Source organism: Acomys russatus, chromosome 20, assembly GCF_903995435.1.
Source record: "Acomys russatus chromosome 20, mAcoRus1.1, whole genome shotgun sequence".
NCBI classification, from domain to species: Eukaryota; Metazoa; Chordata; class Mammalia; order Rodentia; family Muridae; genus Acomys; species Acomys russatus.
Window position 1 is genome coordinate 44,207,419 of NC_067156.1, and position 26,600 is coordinate 44,234,018.

The following is a 26,600-nucleotide window of genomic DNA, read 5'->3' on the forward strand; positions in this document are numbered from 1 at the left end:
GTTGTTTTTGAAAAATGAAACGCACAAGTTTGATACATTAAATTAAAATTGCCAGATCCTCATGAAGGAACACAGCTGGGGTTTTAATGCCAAAGAAGTCATATCTAAGTAGACTGTGCCTTTCCCACTGTGAGGAAGGACAGTGCTTTAATACAGTCCCTCTGGTGATTTCCGTATTTGCTCTTTTATTTCGAGTCAGCTCTCACGCAGGGTTGGGAATCAGGTTCACGGTTGCCACCATCAATCGTTAAAGTCCCATGAGTGAAGTCATGGGCCAGGTTTGCATTTTAAGTGAATTCTCCCATGCAGGGTGAAGGGCTGACTGGATGGCTTGGGCCAGACTTTGGACACTCAGGCACAATGGTAACTGTGCTGTGGAGTCAGGCCGGGGGCCATTTGCACAGTGTGACATGCTTCCATGCTTTGTCCGCTTGTGGTGGCTTTGATGACGCGACCATCAAATAGCTCATTGTTAGAAACAAAAGACTGCTTCATCTTGACACAGGCAAAAAGGATGAATGACGGAAAAGCTTGAAGAGTCAAGTTTCTCACTGTAAACAGCCGATCTGGGATGCATGGGCTGCCATATTGTCCTTTAAACACAGATATTTGACTTTTTGTGTATTGTTTCCTGGGATTCTGTATTTCATGCTTCTGGGAGAATAAAACAATGGAATGTTTAAATGCATGAAACATGACGGCGCAAGGGTGAAAATACAGTGTCAGTTGGTCTCCCTTTGTCAGATTTTTTCCCCCAAAGGTTGCAGAAACTTCATGGTGAATTTCCAATTGAGCCACACATTAGATCCAACAGCACTGTGGTGCTGTCCTTCCTTGGGGACATGTCTGGCTGCATAGTTCATCCCTGCATGTTTCACTGGCCTTTTTTTCTTGCACTCTGTCATTTATTATCAACAGAAACATTCAGATATGGATTTAATTCCTATATTTAGATGTTATTGTTGCTAAGAAAACAATTTCATGAATTTCTGTAGTCAGTGCAAGTGGCAAGGGTCAGTTGCCTATTAGGCAGGCTATCAAATAACTCGTTTAGGTGTCCAGATTGTGAAAGCACAAAAGAGCGACGCAGGTGACTCAGTCATGTTTCGCTGTTTGCTAACAGCCAGTTGCAGCAAAAAGTCAAAGGAAAGGGGAAAGTAAAATGATTAAGATAGAGATTTGCAGTCACTTGGCAAAGTGCAGAATAAACCTACATTAAAGTCTAAAATGGTTTTTCTTCACCTAAAGGTTATATCAGTGACAATTAAAGTATAACATAGTGTCTTAAGGTTGTTTATTTTAATAGCATCACTGATGTTTATAACTCATAATACTGAAAGCTTCCGTTTCTGTGTGGCACTACTTCTCATTCTGAAGTTCATATCAAACAGTTTAGATGGTACTAGAAAGACAAGTTGCCATAGTATTTCTTAAATTTTCATTTCAACTATCTTGTAAAGGCACCTGCTAGAACAATATGCAACAATTGTCATCTGACCCGCTTTAGAGACAAGTAATAGTCTCATTCACATTAAGAATCCAATTTCTAGGCTAGAGAGATGGCTCAGAGGTTAAGAACGCAGACTGCTATTTCAGAGAACCTGAGTTCCTAGCACCCATGTCAGGTGACTCACAATTGTCTGTAACTCCAGCCCCAGGTGATCGGGTGCCCTCTTCTGGCCTCCATGTGCACCCCATTTGCATAACTACACATAGATACATATAAATAAAAATAAAATAATTTTTAAAAACCCTCAGTTTCCTACAGTTATAGGACAGGTTCTTATATGTTGTCTCCTTTCTCTCAGTTAGAAATGCCTTCACACTGAAGTCAAATGACTGTCCAAGGGACTTTGTTAATGCTGTTTTCCTGTCTGCAGACAGGGATTCTTAACCTGTGGGTCATGATCCCCTTAGGTTGCTAAGGCCATCAGAACACACAGATATTTACATTACGATTCATAAAGCAACAAAATTATAGTTGTGAAGTAGCAACGACAACAAATTTATGGTTGAGGGTCACCACAACATGAGGGACTGTACTAAAGGGTTACTGCATTAGGCAGGTTGAGAACCTCTCCTCTATAGTGAATCAGTGATAGGTAAGTTTTTCCAGGAATGCTTTGTGCCATTCCCTTCTCCTACATACTGGGGTCTTTGTACAACAAAAAGCTATTTTAATATTGACTTCAGTAAGATAACCTGAGACCAGACATCCCTTGCATGATGCCATAATGCTTCCCAAAGCATTTCTTGAACAGAAATGAACATGAGATCATCTTTTGTGTGATAGCAGAAATCCTGCTCCTTGCGTTAACACGGGCAACAAAAGCTCATTTCTGCTTTCCGTAAGTGATCAGAGGAGATTTGACTGTTACAGAAAAGCTTTCACTCAGCTGATTTGCTCTCTGCTCTATCTGCTGCATCTCTTTTTTTTTTTTTTTCCCAACTATTTAGCTTAAGATCACATTTGCACCATCCTGTGTTATGAACCCTGTTCAGTTTAGCATTCCAAATGCTCTCCCCTGGGCTGTGTCACTAGTTACACAGTTGTCTCTTCATATTCCATTGTTTAACACTCATAGATTCAACCACATTTTTTTCTTGTCACTATTCCCCAGCTCCTATAAGGCTGCACACAGCATTGGGCCTTATAGTCAGGAGATGGTTTCCAGTGCTCAGGAGGGTGTCCATATGTTATATGCAAAAAGTAGGCTGTTTTACATAAAGGATGTGAACAGCTAGAGACTTCTGTATTTATATGAGCCTTGGAGCCCAAATAGAAAGGAATAACTTACACTGTTAGCTGTTAATACAGGTGTGGTGGCAGCTGTTACTATACATGTCCCATGGTGTTTTAGGTCTACATACATTGATTCACTTAATTCTCATAACTAGGAATATTATCCTCATCTTACACTTGACACAACAACTCAAATAACTTGGTCGATGTCATCAACTAATAAATGAAGGGTCCAACCATTAGACGTGTGCTGGTTGTTGATTTATAGGATTGTTTTTAATATTTTTAATGGTGTGTGCTTGTGTGTGTGCTTGTGTGTGTGTGTGTGTGTGTGTGTGTGTGTGTGTGTGTGTGTGTGTGTGTGTGAGTACAGGTGCCTACATCTCTGGGCTCCATGGGGAGTACAGAAGAGTGTGTCAGATCCTTTGAAACTGGAGTTAAAGATAATTGTTAGCTACCATGTGGGTGCTGGGAATTGACCTCAGGTCCTCTGGAAGAATAGGCAGTGCTCTTAACCACGGAGCCATTACTCAAGCTCCTGTTCTGTGGTACTTTAAATGCAATGTGATGGCACTGTTTTGTATGCATGAGAAATGCTCCCTATCTATCTATGAGTTCTAGAAACCATCTGCAATTTAAATTCGCTACTTCATCATTTAAGCTCACTTTTCCTTAAGTGAAAGACTCACTTGAATTAACATACAACTCACACCTTCTTCACTCTTCCCCTCATTTCCGTGAAATAGTAAACATATATCCATTCGAATGTTTTTATTAGCTCAATAGACACTGATGAGATATCAAATAAAAGTATTTTAGGTTTCCGTATACACTTAATAGTTTTTTTTTTCATGTGCACAGATTTTAGTTTATTTTACCGCAACTCTTCAAGGTAAGCAGGGTGAGTATAATAATTTATTTTACAGATAAATGGAGAAAACAGACACTAAGTTACTTTACAGGTGTCTGATGGTTAGTGCAGCATACTCCCTTTATTCTGTGTGCTTGAAGCTGACACTGTGTTATATGCTTGGCTGTGGATACATGCCCTTTCTTTCCAAAACTGTAGATGCTCCAAAGCTATTATGAAAACCAGCCAGAGTGTGTAATATGACATTGCTCTTCAGAAAGGTAATGATTATTTCTGGCTAAGGGATCCTTTAGATGGTTGAAACCAGACCACAGCCTCAAGATGGGCACTGGAGGATGGGTAGAGCTTGGACATCTTAAAGAGATGCAAACAGGATACAGAAAGATGGCAAAAGACTGCTAGCATCTCCAACTGGGAGTATTTAGGTAGATACTTATGAATAGAAGGGGATGGTGACAGAAAAGCTGTAGGTTAAGAGCAAAGCAAAATAAGAAAGCTTGGAGAGAAAATGGAAAAGTCTAGAGTATGTCCCAGAGGGACAAGAGTGAGAGAGAGAGAGAGAGAGAGAGAGAGAGAGAGAGAGAGAGAGAGAGAGAGAGTGTGTGAGAACAGCTGCAGGAGGCCAGGACCACTGCTCAAGGAGGAGCTCTGAAATCAGCACTGCAATTGTAGTTAACAGAGGTCTGAAAGGATAACTAGAGTGAGGGAGACCATGAGAATGGGGTTAGGAAGGAGGGGATGGGGGCAGAGTGAGAAAGAGAGGGACAAACGGACAAATGTAGCAGCGGCTCTGGCAGAGGAAGTAGAGCCACTGGAAGAATGCTCTTCTGGGCCAGAGAAGAGGGAAGAAGACAGTTTTAGAAGTTCCCTGCTGAGCCCTTGGCTTGGTCACACTAGAGGCAAAAGACACTAACAGAGCAGGTTTCATGAGACTATGTTGAAGAATACTTCTGGACAGCAGGAAGACCTGCCTGAGTCAGACCTGGCCTGAGCTACAGTCTATAGGGGACCACACACACACACACACACACACACACACACACACACACACACACACACACACACACGAGGTTCCCAACACATACCCTGACATCAGGAGATTGGCTGCATGGAAGCATGATAGCATGGGCGAGCCCACCAACAAAGCCCTTCTAAGGGGGTAACTGGCATCTGTGAGCCTAGGATGGAAGACTAAGAGGTGGTACCAAAGCCGGCACTGAGGTGAGAGTCCACAGGCAGACTCCCTTCACTTTTAGATTTTCTCCATTCACTGCCTGTGCCAGGTCAGCAAGCCAGCTTTGTCCTGCTCTGTTGTCATTTGTTTTCCTCTTTTCTTTCTCGCTCTCTTTTGGGTTGGCTTTTTCAGACAATTCAGGCTGGAGTGGAGTTGGAGAGCCCCCAGTCTCAGGCTCTCTAGAGTTGGGATTAATTGGGTCATCTGATTGCATTTCTTTGCCTCTACCTTTTCCTCCATCATCCTATAGTAAAGCCCACATAGCTGAGTGAATTTCTGTACAGTTAGCATCCTCATTCTGTAGCTTGTGGTGCTTCACTTTGGATTTTACACTTTCACTGTTAATTGCGTTCTTATCCAACAGACATGCAGACACATACACACACACACACACACACACACACACACACACACACACACACACACACACACCCCAGAGCTAAAATTAGAAAAACAATTAGGTTTGCATATTCTTTCATGGCTCATGTGGCCTTTTCCTGCACTCTTTCCTTCCTCATCACCTTTTCTTGTTCTTTTTTCTATACGTTATACTGTACTCACACATAAATAAATGTCTGTGTGTGTGTGTGTGTGTGTGTGTGTGTGTGTGTGTGTGTATTATAGTCTAGGATCTGCATATAAGGGAGAATATCTTTTTATTTTATTTCTGATATTGAGTGCTCTCATTTAGTTTTATAAATTATAAATCCATCCATTTTCCTCAAAGTTATGTGACTTAATTTCTCTTCAGGGATGAATAGTATTCCAATTTGTATGCACACCATATTGTCAATATTTATTCACCTGTTAATGGACAATGGAATTGGCTCCATTTCCTTACTATAGTGAATAGAGCAGCAATAAACCTGGGACTCAAATATCTCTATGGTAGAACACTGAATTTCTGAGTATACCTCGAGTCACATGATGGTTACATATTAATTTGCATTCCTACCAACAGTGAATAAGGAAGAGATTATCTCCCCCCTCCCCATGTCCTCTCCAATATTTGTTGTCAGATTGGGGTGAGGTGATGTCTCAAAGTAATTTTAATGAACATCCCCATGTCTTGAGATGCTGAACATATTTCTTGTTATTGGTTCTCTCTCTCTCTCTCTCTCTCTCTCTCTCTCTCTCTCTCTCTCTCTCTCTCTCTCTCCTTGTTTGTTCTTATTTTTAAAAGCTGTCTACTCAACTCATTAACCCATTTATTGATTGACAGTTTATTTTCTTGGCATTTTAATTTCTGTAACTTGTAAATCTGAATTTCAGCCCTATGTCTGAAGTATGGCTGGTAAAAATTTTCTTCTGTTCTGTGGGCTGTCTGTTTGCTCTACTGGTCATTTTTATTGCTGAACAGAAACTTTTTAATTTTAGGCCATTCCACCAGTTGATACTTGGGGCTGATTCCCCTGCTGTTCATGAGCTTTCAGGAAGTTCTTCTTGACCCTGTGTCTAAAAGAGTATTCCTTGTGTGTTTGTCTAAAGGTCTCAGCATTTAAATTAAGATATTCCATCCAATTTGACTTGATTTTTGTATGAGGTGAAAATTTGCATATAGTAGTGGGTATCCAATTTTGACAGTGCCATTTATTGACCAAGAGGGTCTCACTATGTAGCCCCCATGTAACCTGAAAGTAGCCGTGTAGCCCAAGCTGGCCTCAGAGTCACCGAGATCTAGCTGCCTGTACCTCCTGAGCTCTGGGGTTGAAAGTGTGCACCACCATGTCCTGTCTCTAGGGTCCTTTAACTGTAAGATTATGGCATCTACAAATGGGAATATTTTACTTCTTCCTCTCATAGTTGTATTCCTTTCATTCTCTTCTTTTGCCTTATTGCTCTAAGATTCAAAACACTTCAAAATAATTGGCAAGAAGAAACAAAATTTTGTGACTCTGAATGGGAAAAACCTAAAAGATAATTTAGAATTTATAGTCTCATATGTAGCATTAAATAAAGTGTGAGAGTGAACTATGTATGTTACCATCTACGGTTCTCGATTGGGTCTGTGTTCTCTGCCAGTGAAGGAATTAAAAGGCAGGAGAGTCAGCCGGGCGTGGTGGCACACGCCTTTAATCCCAGCACTTGGGAGGCAGAGGCAGGCGGATCGCTGTGAGTTTGAGGCCAGCTGGTCTACAAAGTGAGTCCAGGATGGCAAGGCTACCCAGAGAAACCCTGTCTCGAAAAACCAATAAATAAATAAATAAATAAATAAATAAATAAATAAATAAATAAAAAGGCAGGAGAGTCTCGAGTGTGACAGGTAGTAGCATCAGGGAAATTCTTAAACACAGCGGGAAGAATCAGACACAATATCCTGGCAAACAGAGTCTTTTACTAGGGAAGAGGAAACACACAGATAAACAAACACAGAGACTTTCAAAAGCAGAGGGGGGCTCTGGAAACCTAAGCCTGACCTCTCCTTGTGGGCTGGGGTCTTCAAGTCCTTCAAGAGTCTTCCTTCCCTTAGGGTTGATCAAGTTGAAGAAAGCTAGAGGGCTGGTTGGCACACAGCTGCTCTCTATACATGTCCTGATCTGGCCTACATACAGCTTGAGCAGAGGCCCTACTGGCAGAAGAAAAAGCCCACAGGGCCTTTGCTTTAAACTTGTAGGCTTTTGTCTTAGGTCAGGATGGGTGAAGAAGATGCCATCTTGGAAATTCATTGTCCTTAGTACCCAGTCATGGCTCCTCTGACTCAGCTTCCTAGATGCTGGAGTTACAGATATTTTCCACTATAACAAGCTTTCAGACAAGCAGGCTCTGAGAACTTTCCAGGAATGAACAGAAGATGTGTTCTCTCAAAACATCTGGAGAACTAATAAATGAAAAGTCGTGGTGTGGTGTTCAGGAAGTAGAATATCCAAAAAAGAAATACTAGAATATCACACACACACACACACACACACACACACACACACACAGAGAGAGAGAGAGAGAGAGAGAGAGAGAGAGAGAGAGAGAGCGAGAGAGAGAATTTGTTAATAGACTGAGGCACAGTCAATAGGCACTATCTAAAATTTTAGAAATTAAATAGCAGCATGAAATCTCTATTTAGTAATATGTGTGTTAATTAGAAAGACAAGCTAAAAGTATTTATAGAAATTGCTTCTGAGCAATAAAATTTAGGAAGAGGAAATCTAGGCTTGGGTTTTTTTTTTTTTTTGATTGAATGTTTAAACATAAAAGTTTTTCATGCCTAAGCTTCTAGCATTGCTATTAGAAAATTACTATTTAAAGTTAAAATTCTATAAAACACAAAAATCAAATCAGTGTTGACACTAATCTGTGAAAGGAAGAAAAGGAAATGCAGAAACATTGGTGAACTAATTGTGGTTAAAAAAAAGGGGGTTGGGGGGAGAACATAGCATAGAAAATGACTGCAATATAAGCACAGTAAGATCTTATTAAAATCTCCAAACAAATAATTATAATGGATGAGATGAACTTGTCAGATAAAAGGCACAGGGTTCCATAGTATGTGACAACAAAAACATGAATCCTGTTTCATCAAAAAGACATACTTAAAGCACAGTGATCAAGAAAGAAATTTCAGAGATGGAGAAATACATACTAAGCAAGCACCATTGATTTCTGGAATCATCCAAAACTATGGGGGAGAAATGAAAACATCTTAAGGAAAGGTAAAAAATGTCAAAAAGGTGTAACATGTTCACAGAACATAATTACCGTGTGTGTGTTGTGTGTGTGTGTGTGTGTGTGTGTGTGTGTGTGTGTGTGTGTGTACACAACATAGACATACTTGTGTGTTCCCTGATATGCTCTGTTGGCCTATCAATTTGGTTGTGGTAAAAAACAAAGAGCAGGCAGCTAGTCTTTGACCTTCTAAGGACTTTGTTCCTGGATGGAATCTTAATAAGTTTCACAGTTCCCTGGTCGTTTTTTAGGTTATAGAAACCTAGCCCAGTACAGTGCAACCAACCTGGCATCCCCTCCTAACTGTAGACAGGTCTCCTTCCCGTATCAGCTAACGTGGTGGCTCAAAGCCTACAATAAGCAAGGAGGAGTCATCTGTCCAGCGGAAAGAGGAGAAAAGCCATAAAAAGGGAACCAGGGGCTGGGGCATCTTTTTTCAAGGTTGATAATTTTGCAATCTGGTAAGAAGCACTGTCTTATATCCATATCCAATTTCTAGCTCTTTCTTTTAAAAGCCACCCTAATTTGTTGTTTTTTTTTTTTTAATAATTCTATTGTTTCTTATGAGTATGGCTTACAACCTCCCAACTTAGCTACTGGCTCTCAGCAATCCCTAGTCTATTATAGTTGCTTTACCCTTCACAGGAATGGTGTCAGATGAGGTCTCTTGATAAAGCATCCATACAAGGCTGAGAGCTTTAACCAGGCTGTTGACTTCAGAATGTTTATAAGCCGGATACCAATTGCTGTGTCCTTGAGTCCAGGGGAGTACCTGTCCAGCCCTTTGATTGGTTCTTTTCAAATGTCCCCCTTGCTTTGACTAACCTCATGTTTGGGTTACTATTGCTGCTACAAAATATCATGACCAACATGCAAATTGGGGAAGAGAAAGTTTATTCAGCTTATGCTTCCACATTGCTGCTTACCACCCAATGAATATTTAAAAATCATTCTATTGATTTTATTTTATTTTTTTTAAGGGACAGGCTTATTTAGCTTGCTGTCCCACACCACTGTTGAATGTTGAAGAAACTTAGAATAGAAACTCAAGGAGGGCAGAATCCTAGAGGCAGGAGCTGATGCAGAGGCCACAGAGGAGTCCTGCTTACTACCTTGGTTCTCATGGCTTGCTTTCTTAAAGACTCCTGGACCACTAACCCAGGGATAGCACCACCCACAATGGGCTGGACCCTCCCCCATTGATCACTAATTGGGAAAATGACTTACAGCTGGATCTCATGGAGGCATTTCCTCAACTGAGGCTCCTTCCTCTCTGATGATTCCAGCTTATGGGAAGTTGACACAAAGCCAGCCAGTACAAGTAAGAATGGCATGAGTTCACATCTGGACAGAGAGGAGAAACTCCACAGCTCTCTGAGTTTTTATTAGAAAGGCACTTGGTAGATCACCTCATTCTCTCTTGCCAAGTATCTAGTTCTGCAGTGAATGTTGCTTTAAAGGTCATAAGAAGTCTCATATCCTCTTACACTGTATGTTCGCAAGCTATGAGGCCTTGGGTGAAACTTAGACCCAGTTGATAAAGTGAACGTCTCCCTACAAAAACCTCTCTCTGTCTTCACAATATGGATCCATAAACACAAAACAAAACAAAATCATAAGTCTCAATGCCTATCAACGAACTGGCATGATTCATACCATAATCTTATAGTTCAATTCAAAAAGCTGCACATGAGCAAATAAAAAGATAAGTAATCTTCATGTGGCTAGAAAGTTTAAAATAAGTCAAAGTATAGGGTAATTTAGAAAATTATTGGAATCGGATTATAAGAACTTCACCTATGTGTCTTAGTTACTTTCCTGTTGCTGTAATGAGATACCATGACCAAGGCAACTTACAGAAAGAATCATTCAATTGAAGCTGATAGTTTCAGAGGGTGAATCCATGACATCATGTTGGGGAATGGCAGCAGGCAGGCATGGCACTGAAGCAGCAACTGAGAGCTCATAGCTTCACCCATGAGCACAAGGCAGAGGGAGCTGGCTGAGAATGACCTGGACTTTTGAAAAGTCCCACAGGGATACACCACCTTCTCCAAGAAGGCCACACCTTCTAATCCTTCCCAAACAGTTCTGCCACTGAGGAACAAGCGTTCAGACATATGAGCCTATGGGAGCCATTCTCATTCAAACCACCACACTATGTATCAAAGTATATGCACCTGTAATTTGAGTTCAAGGAAAATTTAAATGTATCTACACACGTGGTGCACAGACATACATGCACACCAGAGCAAAGTCACTTTTTCATTCTAGTAATTGGTTTAAAGTATGTGTAATGCAGAAGCCAGAGGTCTGCATTAGAAAACTGCTGTCTACAGAGTACAAACCAATCTACTGTGCTGCTCCACCTTCTCTTTGGAGACTAAGTCCCTCCCTGAATACAGTACTCAAAGTTGGCGAGACTGACTGACCAGCACACTTATGTGATCTGCTTGTCTCTGCCCTCTGGTCCTAGGGTTACACCGAATGTGACCATGCCTGGCTTTTATGTGGGTGCTAGGGAACAGAATTGGAGTCTGTATGCTTATATGACCGGCATTTTACCAACGGAGCCATCCTCCCAGCCCCTCAATCGAAAGCTTGTTTAAAAAGAAAAAAAAAAAAAGAAAAGCCAACCTAGGAACATTACATGTCTTAAAATTACAGTGCCCGACCAGGCGGGACTTCTCAGCAGTTAAGAGCACTAGCTGTTCTTTCAGGGGACCTGGGTTCAGTTCCCAGGATCTGTTATGCAGCTCATAGCTGTCTGTGACTCCAGGATCTTCTGGCTTCTGCAGGTGCAGGCACACATGCGGTGCACAGACACACATACAAATTTTTAAAAATACGCATAATTTTTTTTTTTGTTTTAAATAAGAAACTACAAACAGAAAAAGAAAAGCTAACCTGCGAAGGGTTAAAAATTAAGCTTTGAGCTCCCTCTACTGGCTCAAAGAAAAATATTCCCAGAAGTGATTTAAACCCCAAACCACAAGCTTGTAATTAAGTAATTCTTGCCCAACATAGATATTAAAAAGCTACCAGAGTTGGTGTGATGTCTCAGCCCTGATGAGTCTGAGGCAGAAGGATTACCTTAAGTTTAAGGACAGTCTGGGCTGCATAGTGGGTTCTAGGCCAGCCTATGCTGTAGAGCGATGATCTCTCAAAAGGACAAACTCTCTGTCCCGCCTTGTCTGTCTATGTCAGAAGTGTCTGTAATACTCTTTGTTTCAGCTGCAACATCCAGCTCAATGAAAGGTGGAGGCAGAGTGTACTCACACTGTGCAGGAATGTCCTGGACTTCCCTCCTGCGGTACTCGTGGAAGGCACGCTGTTCTTCTCTCCAGTGTATGGACGTAATATAGAATGTTTTCAAACCACCACGGCTTTAGGCATAGAATTCATATAGCCTAGGATAAGATATGGTCCATTCTGTCACTTTGCACCTGAAGGAAAATAACAAAACGACATTACTTGTGACAAGATGAACACACCTTCTCAATAGGTACGGACTGACATTTAGACTTAAAAAATCTTTATGCTTCCAAATTGATTTAGAGTGTTTATCTACTCTGATTTATTTTATCAATGTACTAATATGGCATTTTCAAAATGAGCTTTTAAGGCATGTGACTGTCGGTACACACTACATCTTTTTTTTTCAGCACTTATTTTGAAATTTTATTTTCTTTTTAAAAATATATATTTTATTAATTTATTTATATTACATCCCAATTGTTATCCCATCCCTTGTATCCTCCCATTCCTCCCTCCCTCCCACTTTCCCCTTACTCCCCTCCCCTATGGCTGTGACTGAGGGGGACTTCCTCCCCCTGTATATGCTCATAGGGTATCAAGTCTCTTCTTGGTAGCCTGCTATCCTTCCTCTGAGTGCCACCAGGCCTCCCCATCCAGGGGACGTGGTCAAATATGGGACACCAGAGTTCCTGTGAAAGTCAGACCCCACTCTCCACTCAACTGTGGAGAATGTCCTGTCCATTGGCTAGATCTGAGTAGGGGTTCGATGTTTACTTCCCTTATTGTCCTTGGCTGGTGCCATAGTTTGAGCAGGACCCCTGAGCCCAGATCCGCCCGTCATAATGTTCTTCTTGTAGGTTTCTAGGACCCTGTGGATCCTTCTATTTCCCCATTCTCCCATACTTCTCTCACCTAGAGTCCCAATAGGATGTCCTCCCCTCTGTCCCACTTTCCTGGTAAGTGAAGACTTTCATGGAACATGCCCCTTGGGCTAGCGTCCAGATATAAGTGAGTCTATACCATTTGACTCTTTCTGCTTCTGGGGTAACTCACTCATTATGATCATTTCTAGTTCAATCCATTTGTCCACAAATTTCGGGAATTCCCTGTTTTTAATAGCTGAGTAGTATTCCATAGTGTAAATGTACCACAGTTTCTTTATCCATTCTTCTACTGAGGGACACTTAGGCTGTTTCCAGGTTCTGGCTATTATGAATAAAGCTGCTATGAACATGGTTGAGCAAATTTTCTTGTTGTGTGCTGGAGCATCTTCTGGGTATATCCCAAAGAGTGGAATAGCTGGGTCTTGAGGAAGCCCTATTCCCATTTTTCTGAGATAGCACCAGATAGATTTCCAAAGTTGCTGTACTAGTTTGCATTGCCACCAGCAATGAAGGAGTGTTCCTCTTTCTCCACATCCTCGCCAGCATGTGGTGTCACTTGAATTTTTGATCTTACCCATTCTGATGGGTGTAAGATGGAATCTCAGAGTTGTTTTGATTTGCATTTCCCTGATGACTAAGCACGTTGAGCATTTCTTTAAGTGTTTCTCAGCCATTCAATATTCCTCTGTTGAGAATTCTGTTTAGTTCTGAGCCCCATTTTTCAGTTGGGTTATCTGGTTTGGTGGTGTTTAATTTCTTGAGTTCTTTATATATTTTAGATATTAGACCTTTGTCAGATGCAGGGTTCACACTGCATCATTTTAAGTCAACAAATATTCATCAAGCATGCTGACCATGAACTACAATAAATAAGCGAAGGTGAGTCTGTCTTTGGAGTCTATAGAATGACACATTAGGTTTTTAATTTAAAAATTCTGTGAAAAGCAGTAGAAGAACGAAAGATTATATTTCATCACCTGGGTGCTAGTACTGCCTTCTTTTTTTTGTTTGTTTGTTTTGTTTTGTTGAGACATGGTTTTTCTGTGTAGCCCTGACTATCCTGGACTTACTTTGTAGACCAGGCTTAGCCTTAAACTCACAGAAATCCATTTGCCTCTGCCTCCCGAGTGCTGGGATTAAAGGCCTGCACCACCACGCCCGGCCTTAGTACCGCCTTCTTTTTCAACAACTTGTTCCCACTGAAATATTAGCAAAGCCGACTGTTGATTGAGAGGATTTGGCCGGAGTCTAATGAGCCATGAGACTTTCTCATACTTTGATAGCACCGCCACTAACCACTCTCTGGTGTAGGTATTCTGTTTATAAGTATTTCAGGGAGTGCTCAGTATATAGTGTAGGTGGAGCACTTGGAGCAGTGCCAAGGGAAATACACAGCACATGTCGGCCAGAGCTGCAGTAAAACTGAGATTCAAGTGTTCATGCGAGCCCGTCAGCTCACAAAAGCTCTAACAGCGGCTGAAATCAGGACAGGAAAACAACGTGTTCAAGACAGCCCAATTATGAAGAAGGCGGAGCTGTGGTCCTGCATCTGAGGAGCAGATAGTTGTCACCTTGTCCTCACAACAGGGAAAGATGGAGCAAAACTGAACTTAACAATGTCTCCCAGATTAAAGAATTGAAGTCGTGTTTTTAGAATAACTGTTTTTTTTTTTAATAACTCCAAAAACTGGAATAAGAAGAAAATATATAGAATTCTAGTCCAACAAAAGCAACACTACTGTTCCTGGACAGGCAGGCCTGGTGGGAAATTAAGTTGCATTTGTGTACTGCTGGCAGCACAAAGTGAAAAACCTTGAGAGTCATGAATTTTACCTGTGGAAAGAAAATAGCATCCTCAATTTGTGAATTAATCCAGTCACGAGGTCAGAGCTCTTGTGACTTGAGCACTTTGCCAATGCCCCATCTCTGAATACTGGGAACCAAGCCGTCTGTACGTGGGCCTTTCAGAAGGACACTTCAAATTAAAATCATAATACTTATCTAGGAAGAAGATTATATGCATATATATGTACATATATATATGAGATATATATTTAATTGTGACTTACATATAGTGGAGTATTATAGAAGGAATGAATAAAAATTAAATGTTTTATTTTTCCATTTTTGGTTTAATAAATAACATCTTCCTCAAAGGAATAATAGCAGAAATATACTTGGTGACTATGCTTTGTGGATGAGTGAAGCAAATGCAAGGGATGGGAATGAGCAATTGTTAATTCTTAATTATCAGGAATGCATATTAACCACAAAGTGTGTGAAGTTAGATTGTTCTTGGATTGGCATAGCTGTCCATTGCTAACTCTAGGCAATCACTAAAATTGTTTTTAAATAAAGGTATAGTTGATATGACAAGATGAGGGGAAAATGGAAAAAATGCTCAGCCAAAATTACAGAAGAAAACAGTGGAAGACAAAATAAGTAAAAACAAGGACAATAAATAATAAATAGTGACAATTATAAAATATATTAATTCAATTATAGTACCAATTGTATTAAACAGCTCAATCTAAGTATGAAGCTTAAGACATAATGGTATCACTTTGAGTTTTTAAAAAGGCCCAGCAAGATATGCCCACCAGTGTATTAGTGGCAAGAATGCTATGGGAGTAAACAACCACTTTCTAATTGGTTCTAGGCCACTCCACCAGAACTCAACTCATTCCTGGCGCTGTTATCAGAGTTATAACCAATGGATAGGTAGGTCATAGACCCCAGAAAAGAATGTACTACTTTTCCTCTGCTAGATGTACATAGTATTAAACTGACTCCTCATGACTTATTATATCATAGATTAGTGTATCTCTTACCCCTCATTAGAGAATATGTGTATCTGCTTTAACACATAGACCCACAACTGGTCAAGGTGTAGAGAATAAGAGACTGTGGGCTGCTTGGCTCTAAATGGGACATCTATATCACAGTCCTGCTCCAAAAGTTCGTGGACCATCCCAAACAAGGGGCAGAAAGATACTAAGAGCCAGAGGTGGGGGATGACTACACAGAAACAGAGTTTCTGGGACAAAACAAAGGCAGTTACACATATGAACTCACAGTGATTATGACCTCCAGGAGACCTGCACAAGCTCAAGTCAGACAACGATCTCAGCATGGAGTTGGGGTGTAGTCATGAAGTTCCACCCCCAGCTGAGGAGCTATTGGAAACCGATGGCTCCTGGGAGAGGAGGGCAAGTGTTCTTCACTGAGGATGCTCGCTCTGAGAGGTGATCCCTGCTACATCCATGCACATAACCAGCAGCCCTGAGCAGACTTGATGGGAATAAAAGAAGACATGAAGTTGGAAGAGAATAGTGGCCAGAAGGATGGGAGAGGAGCTGGAGTGGAGGGAGTGGGGGATGGACTGCATCAAAACACACTGTAAGCATGCGCAGAACCTCAAACAATAGCGTGATTTAAAAAGAGAGCAAAGCAGAACATAAAGTGTCCTTGCGGAAGCTGGATCAAGGTACTCACAGAGAAAGTGCTTGGTCACTACAAAGCTCTGAGGACTACGTACAATGACACCAATGTAGTTTGTGCAGCTGTGACACTCCCATTCTACGGCTCATAATCATGAAGCTATTCTGGTTTGAGAGTGATATGTGTACATGTATTATGAATTCTGATTTTTAAAGTGATACATATGTGTATATGTTTGTGTGTATGTATGTCTGTATGTATGAACACACACACACACACACACACACACACACACACACACACATCTGGTTTGTTTGTTTGTTTGTTTGAGATAGGTTCTTGCATGGAAACCTTGGTTAACCTCAAACTTACCATGACTTCCTGCCTCTGTCTTATGAGTACTTCATCACTACATCTTATTATAATAACATTTTCAAGGCTATAGTTAGCATAGATAGTGAGTTCTCTGATGGATATGGGCTAAGAAAGTTGAAGACTTGGGACTACTGTAGTTGGCACTAAGAATGTGTGTAATTTACAGGAAGTCAGAATATCAACATCAGTAGCAATTTGGAAGAAGTTGATCCCAACCTTCAAAGATGAGTTCGGGGATTTCAAGACTTCAGTGGAGCAAGTCACTGCCGATGTAGTGGAAATAGGGAGTGGACCACAACTAGAATTGAGGCTTGGGAGTTGAGAGGCAGTCCGTGACCATCCATCATTGTAGGCAAGAACAAGATGGCACACCTCTTGCAGCTCTAGGAGGACCTGGTGGTGGAAACACATAGCCCTGGGATTCATCTCCAACAGTGAAATGTTGACACCACTTGAGAAGCTGAACAAGTATGCCACAAGTGAGAACATTCTTAACAGACAAATGATGGCCTGGGGTTTGCTGGATATTCTGAGGGAAGGCTGCCATGATGAAAGACACTGTGCTGTTGGTTTGAAAAGAACTAGCAGATTTGATGATTCAGAATCTACTGTGAGAGCAGAGCTGAAGGAACATACTACAGTGTTTGGTCAGGAGGCTTGGCCTTCAACACTGTACACTTCTTCTATTGCGGTTAGAATTATCTTGAAGATCAGAATAATGAGGTGAGGAAAACTGGTAAGGCAGCTTTGCTAGTTCTAGTAGAGCAGGGGTTGAGTGATTTGATGTGGAGACTAAAGTGTGCCCTGTCCCTATAGAGTTGTCCCCCTAGATAGCAATGACAACACAAAGATAGAAGCTGCAGCTGTAATGTGCAAGATGGCTCCCATGGTTGTGTAGGACACTGTAGAATGTCTTATCCTTCCCTTTGTGAGATGTGCTGTGACTGTAGAATGTTTCATGTTTGAAAATCAAGTTTGAACATATTTGAGTTGGCCAGAAACCTACCAAAGAAATTCTGCTGCCCAAGTTTTTTTCAGTTCTGATAATGTGTCTGAAAGGCCTAAGGTGAGTGCTTCACAACTGTTTCATGGGTAACACATCATGAAATCCACTGAAAGAAGTTATTTGCACAATTGTGGTAATTGAGTTCACCATAGGCTCATGTATTTGAGTGCTTGTTGCTGCAGTTGGAACTGTTTTGGAAGGATTAGAAGGTGTGGCCTTGTTGGAGAAGGTAGGTCACTGGGGATCAGCAGCCATCCCCCCTCTCTCTCCTCTTCTCTCCCCTCTCTTTCTTTCTCCTCTCCCTCCATCTCTCCCTCCCTCCCTCTCTCCCTCCTTCCCTCCTTCCCTGTCTCTTGCTTGTAGATCAGATGTAAACTCTTAGTTATTGCTCCCGCTTATCTGCTTGCTCCTATGCATCCCACCATGATGACCATGGAATCACCCTTTGAAACTGTGAGCCCCAATGAATGCTTCCTTCTGTAAGTTTCCTTGGCCTTGATGTCTTATCACAGCAACAGAGAGGTACCTAAGACTGCTATTAATTTGATCAATGATCCTTCTGGTTGGATTAACCAAGCAGCCCTTTTTGTTCGTTTGTCTCTGGGAGCCTTTCATATCTCCTTTTAGTGACAGAAGTTTTATCAGCAGAGACAAAAACAGCATCAAAGACCACACATTGTAGAAGAACAGAATAAGCCTTCAGACCTCAGTGTCCTTCAGTCTGATGCCAGACTCGAAAGCACACTAGAAGACTGCGCTGCTATGACATCTGGAAAATCTCCAGGGGACATAGATGTTCCAATAGATAGCTCCTTATTCTGTACTGTGTCCTCCAAGTCCAATCAGGAAGCAGCTAGTAACGAGAATGATCAAAAACAAAGCAAAACAAAACAAAAACACCTGTTAGCACAAGTCTATATTCCTGCCAGAGGTTGGCACCAGCTCCCCAGATCTGGCTCTGTTAAATCAAGAATGGTTCAGCTCCTTCCATTTCTGAAAGGATTTATCTACCTGAAATAGACACTGACACAGAGCTCAAATAGGACTTTAAGGAGAGACTCCACCCAGACAGAGCAGGAGAAGTACCTGGAGTCCCCATACGGGGCTCTCCTAATATCACCATGGCCAACTAGCAGGAACTTGAAGAGATGACAGAGAACCTAGAGGCAGGCCCACATGGATGAGCCAGACAAAAGAACACATGGGAGGTAATGATGGATGAGCAGTGGGCTTCCAGCCTGGATGCTTATGAAGAGGCTGGTGGCATACAACAGTGGAGTGAGATACAAGATGAGCTGGGTGTAAATGAGCTCTCAGACTGTGACAAACCGAGAAAACCAGATCTTAACAAACCAAGATGACTCCATGCCTTTAGTCCATGCTGCTGTTGAGAATATGGATGCTGCTCCTCACTATGTCCATGAAGAGATGGATGTGAGCACTAGTATTGCATGGAACCCCAATGAAGAGAGGACATCTAAAGTGCAAGATGCCAATACCACAAGCTTATTGGATCAGTATGTATCCATGACCAATCGCTTTTGAGCATAGTTGATACTGAGATAGCTAAGCACTGTGCATATAGCCAACCAGGCATGGCTCTGACACCCCACAGGCAGAAACAGGCACTACGGAAGAGAGATTTATGAGTCTCCAGGATCAGACATGCAGTGGCAAGTGCAAAGAACGTTAGCGTTCTCCATCCACAAGCTTTCAGTTATTCTTGGAGACCAGTCGATAGCTACAGATCTGGTTCTACATTTTACTGAATTTTTAAAAGACCTCAGTGATGTCAGGATAGGTGTTTTTAAACACAGTCATGATTTTTCTAAATGCAGGTTGGAAATGAGTTTCCAGCCTTGAGTTTCTGCCTTAGAATGGCAGTGGAAGCCAAGTATGCTGGGACACAGCTGCAGCCTTAGTACATGAAAGGATCATGAAGTCAAGACCAGTCTTGGATAGCTTACATGACCTAAATAGAACGAGGGAGGCAGTCAATTAGTGAACCAAGCCCTATATAACACAAAGATAAAATAAAGGATTCTAGCTTCTTTTACACTACCACCAAAAATTAAAAATAGAAAAAAATCCCAACATTTTCAGTAGGCATAAAACCTCCCTTGATTGGAACCTGATGCAATGCCTACTTGATGCCCTGAAACATTGAATGGTACCATAAGTAACATGTACAGTGTGTGTATGTGTGTGTGCATGTGTGCGCGCGCATGTACATCATGGTTTGGTTTGGGTATTATTTTTCCATGTACCTGTAATTCTGTTTTATTATGCAGAAACTAAAATCCATACCTCCTAAGTTGTTACCCAGGGCTCTGTTTGCCATATGGCAGGTTGGCCGCTGGCCTGACAAAACAGCAGCCCTCACTGCTTTGGACCCAGACTGTCACTAATGATGATGTCTCTTCATGGACCAGTTGCTCTCCACCTGACACCATGTTTGCTTACTTTGGCAAACAATGGGGCTTCAAATGTTAAGGGTGCTACTCACAGATGTTCTCAGAGAAAGAATACTATCTAGTCTCTGATAGCTATCATCAGGAGGCCCTAAAATAGACTACCATGGTGCCCCGGAGGGACTGAGATTAATGTCAAGTACTTTGCAAGGGAGCTGCCCTTCCAGTACCCAAACCTCTGAAGACTCAAAGAGCAGTGCTTCCTCAACCTATTAGAAAGCACGGACTGTGGCGTTCTTCCAGCTTCTGCAAGAGCTGAGGTTTGACTGCCCCGAACCTGCTGTGGGATGGATGTGGGAGGATCTTCTCCAGATGACTCCATTAGAGGTGCTGGTTACTACCCACAAGTCAGGGGTTTTATGAGCCAAAAAAGTCTAGTAACCACTATTATCTTCCCTTGGTGTGAAAGAAAGTAGTTTTTCAGAGGATTACAATTGTCACCTAAGCCTTACTCATCTTCCTGACTGAACAGAGCCTGAACTGGCAGATCATTTTCCTTTTCGAAAGGATGAGTTTCCCAGAAACCTGCATTGCTTTTTCCTGGTTTTATTCAATGACTGATAAATGACATTCTTAGAATGGAGTGGGGGAAACCTTCAGTATTAGCTTAAGCATTCGTCCCACATGCAAAGTCTGTTCAGCATGAGGGCTGCCCATCCCAGCCCCAATTGTAAATAGTTCTTCATGTGTATAAGTGGTAAGAGGATTTAAAAAAAAAAAAATTCTCCCAAGAACTTGATGTTGACACTAAAATATACTGGTTTTGATTCCTAATGCAGCACATTGCTGCACACATTGACACAATATTTGCAGAATCTCTCTCTCTCTACTATTTTTTTTATATTGGTCATGACCTGAAGGAAATTTCTTATCATGAATAGTGTGTGTAAGGGTATTTCAACTTGATTCATGGTCAGCTCTGGGGTGAGACTTTTTCTTCCTGTTCTGCACAGGAGCCACTCTGAGGTGGGCAGTCTTAATTGTGCTGTTAGAACTGTCATGGTACCAGTGCCTGCAGATAGATCTGAATTGCTCAAGATCGGGAAAGATGATCAGTGAATGAGGAGATGTTTCTTATCAATTAGCAAGGAAAGCAGTCACTTGACATGTGCTCTTGAAGGAGATGCTATAACATTGTTGAAATGATGGCAAAGAATTTAGACAATTGTACAAGGTTAGTTGAGAAGCTTGGCTCTGGTTTTGATAGACACTCTACTGTGGGAAATTAATCAGCATGGAGTTACAGAGTCATCTTTTGTAAAAGGGAGACTGAACTAATGAAGCAAACCTAACTACACTTTGTACATTATTTTAAACATAATTCTATTGCATGTTGTGCATATACCTTTTATATTTTATGGGAAACCAAGAAATTCATCTTGGTTGCTCTTTGATGGTGTTTAGTTTACTGTAGTGTTCTGCAAATGAACCTTTAATATCTTTAAGGTACACCTGTAACAGGATGAAGAGGTATACAACATGCTGATATGAATCATGTCTGGGGTAACTATATTAACGTCACACAGAGAGGAACTCACACATAGAGAAATTATCAGAGAAAAGTAGAATATTACAAAATAGTAAAGGCTTTGTGCATCCAGAATGATACCACAAACCCTAATGTGTATGAGCCAGCAACACAACACCAAAGCACATGAGCCCAAATCAAATAGCACTTCAGAGAGAAATAAGTGAGCCTGTCATTCTAATTAGAGACTTCAGTGTTCCTCTCTCAGTAATTGGCAGGTCCAGAGAAGAGAAAATCAGTAATGGAGCAGCTGAATTGAAGAAGCATCATAAGTCAACTGAATCTAATTGACATTTATAGAATGTTTCAACAACAGCAGGAAATAGATTCTTCTCAAGCCTGCACAGAACAGTTGCGAAAATAAAGTATATGATGGGCCATGCAAAACACCTTAGCAAACTTTCAGGAAAGGAAATATTTTTCTCTAGTGAAAAATACTTATTCATTAGAAGTACCCAGAGGTAATCACAAACCTCACACCTGGAAGCAGGTGATATCATTTGAGCATGTAGACTTAAAAATACCTTTAATTAATGAAAGCATCTTAATATCTTAAAGATGTGGATTAGTCGTTTTTATAGTCTACCAGTATTTTTAACCTTGTTTTATACCTTGGCTGTCTTCCTTTTTTTATCTTATAAAAGGAACTCTAAAAGGCAAATGCTTGGAGATGGAGAGACAGCTCAGCAGTTAAGAGCACTTGTGGCTCTTGCAGAGGACCTGAGTTTGGTTCCCAGCACTCAAGTCAGGTGGCTCCCAACTGCTTGTATCTCCAGGTCCAGGAGATCTGACACTGTCTTTGCTCCCCCCCACCCCCCTGTCTCTCTCTGTCTCTGTCTGTCTATCTGTCTGCCTGCCTCTCTCTCTCTCTCTCTCTCTCTCTCTCTCTCTCTCTCTCTCTCTCTCCCTCCCTCCCACAAGACACTAAATAAACATAAATGTATTTTACAAGTATTCTCTTATGCTGCAATGGAATTAAGCTAGACACCAATAACAGAAAGATACCTAGGAAATTTAACAAAATGTAAGTAATTGGGAATACAACTTTTCAAAACACATGAGCACTGGCAGAGGCTTTGCTTCATGAGAAGCTTTTAGCTTTGCATATGCATACTAGAGGAAAGTTCCAAAAATCAATAACCTAAGCTCCAATTTAAAAAAAAAATAGAAAAAGAAGAACAAATTAACTTAAAGCAGAAAGATAAACACTAAAAGCCAGATATCAATAAAATTTAAAACATCAATGAAGAAAATCTATAATTGCAATATTACAAATGAGAGAGAGGTCATCACTATTTATTTCATGGATATTAACAGGTGACTAAAGTGATGCTGGGAGAAGTTTTCTCCCCACAAGTCCAATACCTTAGATAATAAGGGACAACACATTGAAAGAGATGGAGCCTGCGAGAGCCAGAAGAGTCTCATCCCCTCTTCTTCTTCTTTTTTTTTTTTTAAGATTTATTTACTTAGTATACAGTGTTCTATCTGCATGTAACACCTGCAGGTCAGAAGAGGGCAGCAGATTTCATTGTAGGTGATTGTGAGCCATCATGTGGTTGCTGGGAATTGAACTCAGGACCTTTGGAAGAACAGGCAGTGCTCTTAACCTCTGAGCCATCTCTCCAGCCTCATCCCCTCTTCTTTTTACTTTTTAAATATAACTTTCTTTAGATTCAATATTTTCTAGAATCCATGGATACAAATAATATCTCCCCTTTCCTCTCCTAGCTTCTAGCTACTTCCCCATTCTGATTTTGTTTTCTTTTCAGATTCAGTCTAATGCTCCTTATCCTCCACCATCTTACTTCTCCCCCCACTCTCTCTCTTTGAGACAGGGTCTCACTATGCAGCTCTGGCTTGCCTGAGGCTCACAGAGATCTGCCTCCTTCTGCCTCCCCACTCTGAGATTAAAGACATTTGAAACTATGCTACCCACACCCCTAACCATCTTCTTCTTCTTCTTCTTCTTCTTCTTCTTCTTCTTCTTCTTCTTCTTCTTCTTCTTCTTCTTCTTCTTCTTCTTCTTCTTCTCCTCCTTCTCCTTCTCCTTCTCCTTCTCCTTCTCCTTCTCCTTCTCCTTCTCCTTCTCCTTCTCCTTCTTCTTTCTCCTGGTTTTGGTTTTTCGAGACAGGCTTACTCTCTGTAGCCTTGAATGTTCTGGAACTCACTCTGTAGACCTGGCTTGCCTTGAACTTGCAAAGATCTGCCTGTCTCTGACTCTCAAGTGTTAGGATTAAAAGTGTAGTCCACCAGGGCCAGGCTACTGCCAATCTTATTAATTATAACTTATCCTCCAATAATTATTGAAGTCACAGTGGGTACTGTATCAAAACACCCTCTGTGCTCTCCCCAACTCTCTGCCTCCCAGCTCAGAGAACATCAAGAAGAGGGGGTGGAACAAACAGAAGAGATAGGAGATGGGAAGGAATTCTGTGCAATGCTGTCTCTGGACATACCCTGTCTATTGGAAGCATGAGCTCACTGCAGCTATTGGTTACCTGTGTAAACTATATAGGATCCAACTAACCAGACCAGTCAACATAAAAGCAGACAGTACTAATTGGACTCAGTGGGTTACAACAAAAGGAAAAAAAGGTGAGCATAGAGGACGTGTTGGAGGTGCTTGGTGGGAGTGGGGACGGAGGTAGGAATGCTGAAAATGCATTGATTACATGTGCAACATTGCAAAGGAAGAAATAAAGTATATTTTATTTTGTAAATGGGCATTAATCCTGAGGATACATTACCAGGGAAGATATGCAGGTGGGAAATATACATATTAAATTATTTTCCACATCAAATGTTATTAGAGAGTTGCAAATTAAAGCAACAATGTGAGAGCTCTATACACCAGTAGCTTAAGTCAAGGCCACAGCAGGGAAGCAGCAGATGCTGGGGATGGAAAACAGCAGTGGTCCTCAGACAAGGCCAGTGAGAAGGTGCAATGTCTCAGCCGCTTCGGCCAATAGTTTAGGAGGTTTTTCTTTAAACAAAGCCCAGCGACAACTCCTTAGTGTTTTCTCAAAGAAGCTGAAAACTTACATTCACACCAGATCATATAAAAGCATGCTTTAGCAACTTTACACATAATTTCTCAAATTTTGAAGAAAATAAGAAAATGTGAGAGATTCCTTGTTTAAAATAGAGCATTTCAAGATGGTGAAAAAAATAGTGTTAAAGCAAGAGGCAGGGACCGTGTACCACTCATTGCACAGACCACACACTGGGGGTGAGCCTTACAGTTCTTGAATTGGTTCCGTGCTGAAATGTAGTGTATCCCCAGAGCCAGGGTTCAAAGCATGGCTAAAGTGAGTTGCCAAGTTGTTACTGACCCATTAGGTCACTCACAGCTGATTTGTTAACAAGGTAGGACTGTGTCCACAGAGCACTCCTTTGTGTCTTTCCTCAAGTATGGAATATATGAACTTTAAAATGTAAAAACATCAGCTTGTTTGAACTTAGCCTGTTTTCAGATCACTCCGTTAGTAAGAAACAAACAGGAGGTACTGAAGAGATGGCTCAGTGGTTAAGAGCACTGACTGCTCTTCCAGAGGTCCTGAGTTCAATTCCTAGTGACCACATAGTCATTCACAACCATCTATAATGCGATCTGATGCCTTCTTCACTGTATACATAATAATAAATAAATAAATCTTTAAAAAAAGAAACAAACAGGAGCTTGGGCTCTTTTTCTGGGAGCCATTTTCAGTAGTGTGTCTGTTAAACATAAAATATCATAGTAGATAGTAAAGAACTTTAGGGAAAAATAATTCTAGCTATTATGGAATTCTGACATTATGTAGTGAGGTAAAGTAACTGTACTATATTGCCATATGTACCCAATTTACATGCTCTTCAAGTATAGTTAGAATTTCTCAACAGAACCAACATGCTTGCTAGGCAGAAATAATAAAAGGGCTTTAGAAAGAGCAATGAGGAAGTGAGGTTTTAAAGGCAAGCAGGTCCCATATACACAAAGCTGTGAGGATCTGAAAATGTTGGAAGCAAATAAGGTTATCAGGCTTTAGGTAAGGGGATGAAAGAGATTATGGGTTGAAGTTGAATGGGCCCGTACCACCAGTGTGATAACTAGATCTCTGTAGGTAGTGAGGGAAGAGGCCCATGGTGGAACCAGCATAGTGTTCACAATAAGAATACACACTAGCTTCCATAAAGAGACTATGGGTTAAAACAACAGAGTTCAAAGCATCGGAGAAGATAAGGAGGGTTTGTAGCTGGGTGTGAAATAAACAAACTGACCAAATAAGAAGCAGGTCAAGGCCCTGGAACAGGGACAGCAGCCTGGCTTGCAGCCATGCCCCAACCCTTGAGGGATATATCCAAAGCTGGATCACCCTTGCTGATGTTTGCTGGGTTCAGAGTGGAAGCCGAGAAAACTTACTTCAGACCTAGAAGTTTAAAATGAAAGCTTTATTTTCTGAGCCCAGGGAGGCAGCCAGTTCAGTATCTGAACCATGTCCTTGAGGGGAAGTTTTATTGCATATTTAAATGTGAAAATTGCAATAAGCTCATACAGAGGAGAGGATGGTGGAACAGGGTGGTCAGCTCTGACTCAAGCTATTTTGCTAACAAGAAGTTCTAGCTAACCTTGAAAGTGTGCCAGGCAGTGCTTAAGGTATATTCAGTCTACCCAAGTATGTAAAAAGCAAAATATGAATTGTGACATCATTGAATCATAGATAACAAGAGTGCAAACAGAGTGTAGCTTAGTATAAGGTCAGCTTGACCCTCTGGCAGAGTTGGTGGTCTTTGGGAAAGAGTTAGGCTGTTTCTAATAAAATGGAGTCTGATAGCTATTTAACATGATCTTTTCAATATTCTTGCTTGCTTCCAATGAAAAGAAAGTTGTAAGTAAGGATGGCTTCCATCAAGATGCATCACCTAGGAGACCACCTCAGACTACCCCAAAGACAAGCAGCTACATAGGAGGCAACCAAAAGACTGTAGCTACATCAAGGTGGCTGTGATTGGATTAACTGTCTGTCAGGGAAAAAGCTTGTAGCTGTCACATGTGAATGTGAGTACAGAAAGAGTTTAGTATAATCAGCAGCACTTCGGACACCTTTAAGCTTGAGGGTGGCAACACCAACCAGTGACGAACAACTAGC

General features: G+C 41.2%; 1 pseudogene; it reads left to right on the plus strand.

Annotated features, from left to right (window-relative positions):
- Nucleotides 1-694: 694 nt before the first annotated feature.
- Nucleotides 695-19,332, plus strand: LOC127204267 (serine/threonine-protein phosphatase 4 regulatory subunit 1-like; annotated as a pseudogene).
- The last annotated feature ends 7,268 nt before the right edge of the window (nt 19,333-26,600 follow it).